The sequence below is a fragment of the Scyliorhinus torazame genome, chromosome 3 (genome assembly GCF_047496885.1).
Source record: "Scyliorhinus torazame isolate Kashiwa2021f chromosome 3, sScyTor2.1, whole genome shotgun sequence".
Taxonomy (NCBI): domain Eukaryota; kingdom Metazoa; phylum Chordata; class Chondrichthyes; order Carcharhiniformes; family Scyliorhinidae; genus Scyliorhinus; species Scyliorhinus torazame.
The window spans coordinates 264,667,205-264,676,499 of record NC_092709.1 but is presented as its reverse complement, the minus strand read 5'-3'; the positions used below and the strand labels follow the sequence as shown (position 1 = coordinate 264,676,499).

Here is a 9,295-nt window from a genome sequence, read left to right as displayed (position 1 = left end):
TCTTACTAAGCGGTGTGCTGTCTTATTACTCATAACTCGAGCTTGAACCACGTGGCGGTATCAGAAAGATACCTGGCGACTCGTGAGCAAAGGTAACATAATTAGAGCTAATAAAACTAAGGCTAATAAGAGCAACACCCCTCTGAGGTGCCATGAACCACGATTCTTTAAAAACCTGATCTGACTCCGGGAAAATTGTGGAGGACCAAGACATGTCTATCCCTGTAATGGAGCCAGCCAGTCAAGAGTGCAAGGTGAGGGCTTTTGACCCAAACTAGCCTGCACCCATAAAAGTCACACCTGTAGATCGCACTGCCTGGGAATGGTGTTGGGAATCCCATAATCAGGACCCTCCCACCCTTATTAAAGGGGTCCCAAGTCATCCAAATGTAGCAAAAATCCAGGCCATTGTACCAATTTGCTGCGTCAATATTAGAGTTCAAGACCATGGCAAAAAACGTCCACCGTCATCTTAAAGTATCTACAGCTAGGCACTAAAAGCAGTATTGATAGTATCACCCACATCTCGAGAATGCAAAATTCAAAATGGAATATAACTTACATTTCGCAGCTGTACGGAACATTTGCTATCAGTGTAGACACATTGTCCTAAGTGCTGATCCCTTATTCTAATTATCCCTAATCCCTTTCCCTGGCCAAGATTTTAAAATTATCTTGTTCCCTCTCTCATGCTGTGGTGATATGTCTAGGGCCATATCATAGTTGGATGGTGTGAGACCTCCAACCAGCAGGTGGCGGTACAGATACTCCATGCAGGCTCAAGACCAAGGTCATGTGACCTTGGACCTGTATATGAAGAGAGGCTCATCCAGCCATCTCCAGAAGAAGATGAGATAGAGGGTAATAAAATGTACATGTAACAGGTCAGCAGAAGATGTAAGTTCCAGAGGAGTATCAAGACTCCATGATAACATGCTCTGTACCAGATTGTCATCGTACCGCACAAGACACAATAAAAGGATCTTGGTTCGAACAGGACAAAGTGTTTGGTGAGTTCATCTTAAAGTACAAGGGACCAAACACAACACATACCTGCATAATCTTCTAGGATTTTGCCTCAATAGCACAAAGTGCTCCAAAGTGAGGAGAAACCGGATTTACTGCCCAGATCTAGTCCATTGACTCTGTTCGAAAACCTGCCCATTTGTATGTTCAATATGAACAGGATCAGACACCACCTTTACTGAAAAAGCCTTTCAGTGCGGTCTCAAGTGAGACACTGGAAGATTGCTACTGTCTGTTGTGGGTGTAGTTGAAGAGCTGGAGTTTCTATGGAGTCATTAAGACAAACCATAATGATGTCATAAAGGTCTGGAAATAAGAAGCCCTTGTAGGTAACATAACTAACTTGTAATGCTATAATATGTCCACACGGGTTGGCTGTTAGAGGTTGCAGAAACAGTTCAACTCCACAGGATCAATGAAGACTTAACAAATGTATGAAGGTAGGGAAAGAATCTGCAGTAGCAGAAAAGAAAGGGCGAGTGAGAGCTGGGTTTAAAAGCATGATTGGGAAAGGAACTAGCTGGATTTAGGGATAACATAGGAGCAAGCCATAAAAAAATATTGATTCCCAGAGAATTCTCTGAAAAATGTATCTCCAAGATAGCACTGGCCATGAGCATCACATTGTTTGAAATGGAAACCATTGCTTGAAATAGAAAACCACATGTTATGTGGTTTGAGCTTTAGCTATTCTCAGCCCAACCCTGATATTTTCCACTGCATGTTATTATTAACACATTTCTAAACAGTTATAAACAATACGCTCAATGAAGAATATTGTTTGGAATGGAGGCTTCCTGATTGAATAATTGAACAGAGGTTTTTCCCACTGTGCAGTTTTGTTTTAACATCCTGAGTGTGATTTTGCTGAAACTGTTTATTACAAACATTACTAAACCTGACTGCACTCAACTCCAACTGCAGTCTCCAACACTGCACAGAAAGACTCCCTATATGGGCTATCGGGATAAGTCAAATGATTTTCCTTTACAAAAACTTGGTTAATTCAATGGTTATATAACAGTGGTCGATTCTCTGTGGGATTACACACCAGACGGGAGGGAGCATTCGCCATTATGAACCTTCCCAAAACTGGGGAGATGGTAGTGAAACATTTCATAGAAAATGGTGGCAGGGGAAATGTTGCAGCTGTATAGAACCTTAGTTAGGCCACACTTGGAGTATAGTGTTCAATTCTGGTCGCCACACTACCAGAAGGATGTGGAGGCTTTAGAGAGGGTGCAGAAGAGATTTACCAGAATGTTGCCTGGTATGGAGGGCATTACCTCTGAGGAGCGGTTGAATAAACTCGGTTTGTTCTCACTGGAACGATGGAGGTTGAGGGGCGACCTGATAGAGGTCTACAAAATTATGAGGGGCATAGACAAAGTGGATAGTCAGAGGCTTTTCCCCAGGGTAGAGGGGTCAATTACTAGGGGGCATAAGTTTAAGATGCGAGGGGCAAGGTTTAGAGTAGATGTATGAGGCAAGTTTTTTACGCAGAGGGTAGTGGGTGCCTGGAACTTGCTACCGGAGGAGGTGGTGGAAGCAGGGACGATAGTGACATTTAAGGGGCATCTTGACAAATACATGAATAGGATGGGAATAGAGGGATACGGACCCAGGAAGTGTAGAAGATTGTAGTTTAGTCGGGCAGCATGGTCGGCACGGACTTGGAGGGCCGAAGGGCCTGTTCCTGAGCTGTACTTTTCTTTGTTCTTTGTTCTTTGTTCTTTGAGTTGGGACATTAACTTACTGCAAGCTAATGTGGCCATGATGTGTGATGTTGAGTTTCAGCTTCCTCAATCTACACAACATCCAATCCTACCTCCCCCGAGATATTCCATTTTTGTTCCTGATTCAGTGTACAAACGTTCCCCACTTGGACAGCCACTGTTTGGACAATTGATCTCAGTAGCAGATTTGTGTGTTAAAACTTGCACAGTGTGTCTAGGATTTTCTTTGTGAATCAGTCTGTAAAGGCTGTATGTTGTGTTTCTACCCTTGTGATCATTCGGGTCTATCGACGCATAGAAAGATTGTTGAGGGGTGATAATATTTTCATTGATACTAATACACTGTACTTGGTTCCCTTCGCTATTCCTTAAAAAATGCTGTTTCTGTGGAAGTGCACCATGGGTACACTAGTGTAGTCGTTATGTTACTGGACTTGTGCTTCAGAGGCCTGGATTAATAATCCAGAGACATGAGTTCAAGTCACATTTCAATCTGTGGAATTTAAACACAGTCAATTCAATAAAACAGAAAGAAACCCCGCTACAATCTGTAACAATGAACCAAAAACCAGATTATCATAAAAAAGCTACCTGGTTTCCTTTCGGGAAGAGGGCTTTCTACCCTTATCGAGTCTGGTCTACATGTGACTCACATCAATGGGATTGATTGCTAACCACGCTCTGAAATGGCTCAGCAAGCGTTATATGCTGCTACAAAACAGGAGAACATAAGAACTAGGAACAGGAGTAGGCCATCTGGCCCCTCGAGCCTGCTCCGCCATTCAATGAAATCATGGCTGATCTTTGTGGACTCAGCTCCACTCTCCGGCCCGTACACCCTATCCCCGAATCCTTTTATTCTTTAGAAAGGTATCTATCTTTTTCTTAAAAATGTTTAAAGAAGGAGCCTCAACTGCTTCGCTGGGCAAGGAATTCCAGAGATTCACAACCCTTTGGGTGAAGAAGTTCCTCCTAAACTCGGTCCTAAATCTACTTCCCCTTATTTTGAGGCTATGCCCCCTAGTTCTGCTTTCCCCAACCAGTGGAAACAACCTGCCCGCATCTATCCTATCTATTCCCTTCATAATTTTATATGTTTCAATAAGATCCCCCCGCATCCTTCTAAACTCCAATGTGTACAGTCCCAGTCTACTCAACCTCTCGTCATAATCTAATCCCCTCAACTCTGGGATCAACCTCGTGAATCTCCTCTGCACTCCCTCCAGTACCAATATGTCCTTTCTCAGGTAAGGAGACCAAAACTGAACACAATACTCCAGATGTGGCCTCACCAACACCTTATACAATTGCAGCATAACCTCCCTAGTCTTGAACTCCATCCCTCTAGCAATGAAAGACAAAACTCAATTAGCCTTCTTAATCACCTGTTGCACTTGCACACCAACATTTTGTGACTCATGCACCAGCACACCCAGGTCCCTCTGCACAGCAGCATGTTTTAACATCTTACCGTTTAAATACTAATCCATTCTGCTGTTATTCCTCACAAAATGGATAGACTCACACTTGGCAACATTGAATTCCATCTGCCAGACCCTAGCCCATTCACCTAACCTATCCAAATCCTTCTGCAGACTTCCGGTATCCTCTGCACTTTTTGCTTTACCACTCATCTTAGTGTCGGCTGCAAACTTTGCCACATTGCACTTGGTCCCCAACTCCAAATCATCTATGTAAATTGTGAACAACTGCGGGCCCAACACTGATCCTTGAGGGACCCCACTAGTTACAGGTTGCCAACCAGAGAAACACCCATTTATCCCCACTCTCTGCTTTCTGTTAGTTAACCAATCCTCTACCCATGCTACCACTTTACCCTCAATGCCATGCATCTTTAGTTTATGCAGCAACCTTTTGTGTGGCAGCTTGTCAAAAGCTTTCTGGAAATCCAGATATACCACATCAATTGGCTCCCCGTTATCTACTGCACTGGTAACGTCCTCAAAAAAAGTCTATCAAATTAGTCAGACACGACCTACCCTTTATGAACCCATGCTGCATCTGCCCAATGGGACAATTTCCCTCCAGGTGCCCCACTATTTCCTCCTTAATGATAGATTCCAGCATTCTCCCTACAACCGAAATTAAGCTTACCAGCCTATAATTACCCGCTTTCTGCCGACCTCCTTTTTGAAACAGTGATGTCACGTTTGCTACTTTCCAATCCTCTGGGACCACCCCAGAGTCTAGTGAATTTTGATAAATTATCACTAGTGCGTTTATAATTTCCCTAGCCATCTCTTTTAACACTCTGGGATGCATCCCATCAGGGCCAGGAGTCTTGTCTACCTTTAGCCCCATTAGCTTGCCCAATACTGCCTCATTAGTGATTACAATCATCTCAAGGTCCTCACCTATCAGGGGCGAGATTCTCCGACCCCCCGCCAGGTCGGAGAATCGCCGGGGGCTGGCGTGAATCCCGCCCCCGCCGGTTGCCGAAGTCTCCGGCACCGGATATTCAGCGGGGGCGGGAATCGCGCCGCGCCGGTTGGCGGGCCCCTCCGCTCGATTCAACGGCCCGGATGGGCTGAAGTCCCGCCGCTAAAATGCCTGTCCCGCCGGCGTAAATTAAACCACCTACCTTACCGGCGGGACAAGGCGGCGCGGGCGGGCTCCGGGGTCCTGGGGGGGGTGCGGGGCGATCTGGCCCCGGGGGGTGCCCCCATGTTGGCCTGGCCCGTGATCGGGGCCCACCGATCCGCGGGCGGGCCTGTGTCGTGGGGGCACTCTTTCCCTTCCGCCTCCACCACGGTCTCCACCATGGCGGAGGCAGAAGAGACTCCCTCCACTGCGCATGCGCGGGAATGCCGTCAGCGTTCGCACCAGCTGGCGGGACACCAAAGGCCTTTTCCGCCATCTGGCGGGGCGGAAATTCGTCCGGCGCCGACCTAGCCCCTCAAGGTTGGGGCTCGGCCCCCAAAGATGCGGAGCATTCCGCACCTTTGGGGCGGCGTGATGCCTGCCTGATTTGCGCCGTTTTGGGCGCCAGTCGGCGGACATCGCGCCGTTTCCGGAGAATTTCGCCCCATATCTTTATTTCCATCAGTCACTGGCATGTTATTTGTGTCTTCCACTGTGAAGACCGACCCAAAAAACCTGTTCAGCTCCTCAGCCATTTCCCCATCTCCGATTATTAAATCTCCCTTCTCATCTTCCAAAGGATCAATATTTACCTTAGCCACTCTTTTTTGTCTTATATATTTGCAGACGTTAGTACAAATAATATCAGGTGAGTCACCCAACGTCATTCTAAACACCGAGCACATGAAAGGTCCAGACAACACTGCAAAATTCCCCTCACAAACACCCAGGAACTTCTCTCAAAACCGGGAGAGCTTTCCCATAAATGAGTCAGACGACAGCTAACTCAGTGAATCATGAAATGAAATGAAATGAAAATCGCTTATTGTCACAAGTAGGGTTCAAATGAAGTTACTGTGAAACGCCCCTAGTTGCCACATTCCGGCGCCTGTTCGGGGAGGCTGTTACGGGAATTGAACCGTGCTGCTGGCCTGCCTTGGTCTGCTTTCAAAGCCAGCTATTTAGCCCTGTGCTCATACCTTTAAACTAAACTCTCAGGTTTGTTCATCACCATCCCTGGTTATGTCCTGTAGCAGTGGGGCTCAGTGGGGCAGATTCAGAACATATTGGAAGCACAATAGGCCAACAAAACCACATCACTGACAAAGACTAAGTTCAGCCAAATTCATTCACAAAAAGAGAGGGGCTTCATAGAATATGAATCCCCAAAGGCTGGCTCAACAGAAAAGTCTTGGTGATATTCTTACTCCTGCTCTTTTTAAATAAATATTTGTATTTCCCCAAAAGTAAGTTCATTTTCCTTTTGAGTGTGGGGGAAATGAATCAGCATTTCTGCATCTCTACATTTCCGACTTTTTAAAACTGTGTAGTTACTCTAAATAAAAATGACATAACAGTTTAATTGATTACATTTCCTATTATTAAATTCCATGGGCGGGATTCTCCAGTTCGCCAACCATGTGTTCCTCGACGGCGTGCCCTCGCCAGCAGCGGGATTCTCTGTTCATGCCGCCTGCCAATGGGAATTTCCATTGTGGCCACCCTACACCGCCGGGAAACCCGCGGGTGTGGGTGCACTGCCAGCGGTTCGGAGAATCCCGCCCATATCCATTTCATTTTGTTTTGTTTTTAACAATCAACTTGATTTTTATTCTTTAATATAAAATGTATATGATTACACTTCAGGCATTGGGCTTGGATTTTACAGATCCCCAATGGGCGTGTCTTTGGCAGTGCGGGAGGGTAAACTATGATGGTTGGTCGGCGCTGGAGTGGTTTGGGCCGCGCCGGCCGGCACGGAAGGGGCTTGGCGCCACGCCAACCGGCGCCAAAGGGCCTCTGCCAGCTAACGCGAGTTGCCGCATACGCAGGAGCGCCAGCGTGTGCTGGCATCATCCCAGTGCATGCGCAGGGGGGGTTCATCTTCCCGCCGGCCATCGCGGACTGCTACACCAGCGGGCGCGGAGGAATAGAGTGCCCCCACGGCACAGGCCCGCCCACGAATCAGTGGGCCCCGATCGCGGGCCAGGTCACCATGGGGGAACCCCCCAGGGCCAGAACCCCCCGTGGACCCCGGTGGCCACCCGTGGAGCCAGGTCCCACCAGTAAATACCTGTCGTAACATACGCCGGCGGGACCGTCCGGAAATGGACGGCCACTCGGCCCATCGCGGGCCGGAGAATCGCGGGGGGGGGGGGCACTGCCAACGGCCCCCGACCAGCACGGCGCGATTGCCGCCCCCGCCAAATCCCCGGTGCCAGAGAATTCGGCAGCCGGCGGGGGCGGGATTCACGCCACCCTGGCGATTCTCCGACCCGGCGGGGGGTCGGAGAATCCTGTCCCAGGTATCGCGTCCGCAAATCACTCTGCGTGGCTGGGGGGCCATTGCTAGAGGCCCGCCCAGCGATACTCTGCTGCCAACCGGCTGAGTTCCGGAAGCAGTGGAACTAACATGGTATCGCCAGTCGGGACTCATGCGTGGTGGCTGCGGACTCAGCCACGGCCGTCCTGGTGGAGGGACGGTGGGATCGGGCACCGGGGGATCAGGTACCGGTGAGGCCTTATGGCTGGCCGGGGCACAGATTGAGCTGGTCTGATGCAGGGGTACGCGGCCGATTGGGGGGCCTACATTACAGATGCCTCCGCAGTCCGAGCCCGCCATGGCGCTCAGCATGGCCACTGGAGGCCACCGCCGTGCTGCGCAGAATCAAAACCAGAAGTGCGGGGGCCTGTATCCGCAACTAAAGCGGGTGAATTACTCGGGTTCCCTGCTAGCCCCCTGAAGGTAAGTGAGTTGGTCTATCTTTTTTTGAGGAAACTCAGGAGTGCAACACCAGCGTTTTTACGCCGGAGTGGAGACATAGCTCCATTTTGGGAGAATCCAGGCTCTGCTTTTTCATGTTAACTGTAACCTCCGATGTTTTTGATTGAGTCGTCCATTGTTGTCTCAACTGGAGTTGATGTAGGATTTGGAAGTTGACTCGGTGTTGAAATGTTCTCAACTGGGGTGTTGTCTTCCACAGTTGTTTCTGGCATTGTCAGGCTCTCAGGAATGTCTAGGTCTTCACTTGGCACAGTTTGTTGCTGACTCTCGGTTGACTCTGTCTCTGGCAACCTTGTTCTAGTTGCCAAAAGTTGGTCAGCATATCTTCTCCACACATCGTCCTGAGTTTGAACGGTGTAGGAGACCGGTCCTATTTGTGTTAATACAATGGCAGGTAACCAGTTCTCACTAGTGGTATAGTTCCTTGCCAATGTGGCATTTAGTCCTGTTCTCACATCGCAATACCTGACTTTGCTGTTTCCTTTCAACAATCTTTATTGTCTTAGGCAGCTTCAGCATTTCAAATGCTGTGCATAACTGACATTTTACAGGAGTAATGCTGGAGAATATTGGGTTGTTGAATATGTTGTATTCCTGTATATCATCAGGAATTGACTGAGTCCTTTTGACAATGATCCTTGCTCACGAGTTACCTTCAATGAATGCTTCATTGTCAGAACAAACGTTTCAGTCAGCCCATCTGTGGTAGGATAATGAGGAGCGGATCAGATGCTTTGGATTCCATTCTCATTCAGATAATTTTTGAATTCGTGTGAAATGAACTGTTGCCCATTGTTGCTAACAGGTTGTTCAGGGTAAACAAATCAGTAAAAATCTCACCCAGTCTTTCTATTGTTCTCTCTGAGGACGGAGTCTTCATAATGGTGACTTCAGGCCATTTTGAGTGCACATCTACCACAATGTAAAATATTCATCTTCAAATGGTCCAGGATAATCTACATGAACTCTTTGCCATAGCCCATCTGGCCATTCCCATGGGTGTGATGGTGCTAGTGGCGGCAGGTTTTGCACAAGCCGAACACAGGCTCACCTTCTCCTCAATTTCGCTATTGAGCCCGGGCCACCAAAAACAGCTTCTGGCTATCTCCTTCATCCTTATTATCCCACAAGAGCCTTCATGAAGTTG

General features: G+C 48.0%; 1 protein-coding gene across 2 annotated transcripts in view; it reads left to right on the top strand.

Moving 5' to 3' along the window:
- Positions 1–1,405: 1,405 nt before the first annotated feature.
- LOC140409598 (protein FAM221B-like) overlaps positions 1,406–9,295 on the top strand; it is a 126,783-nt gene continuing 118,893 nt past the window's right edge. For both annotated transcript variants that reach the window (XR_011940419.1, XM_072497957.1), the window contains exon 1: positions 1,406–1,466. The gene's annotated coding sequence lies outside the window, so the exon portion shown is untranslated. The remainder of the gene's footprint in view (positions 1,467–9,295) is intronic.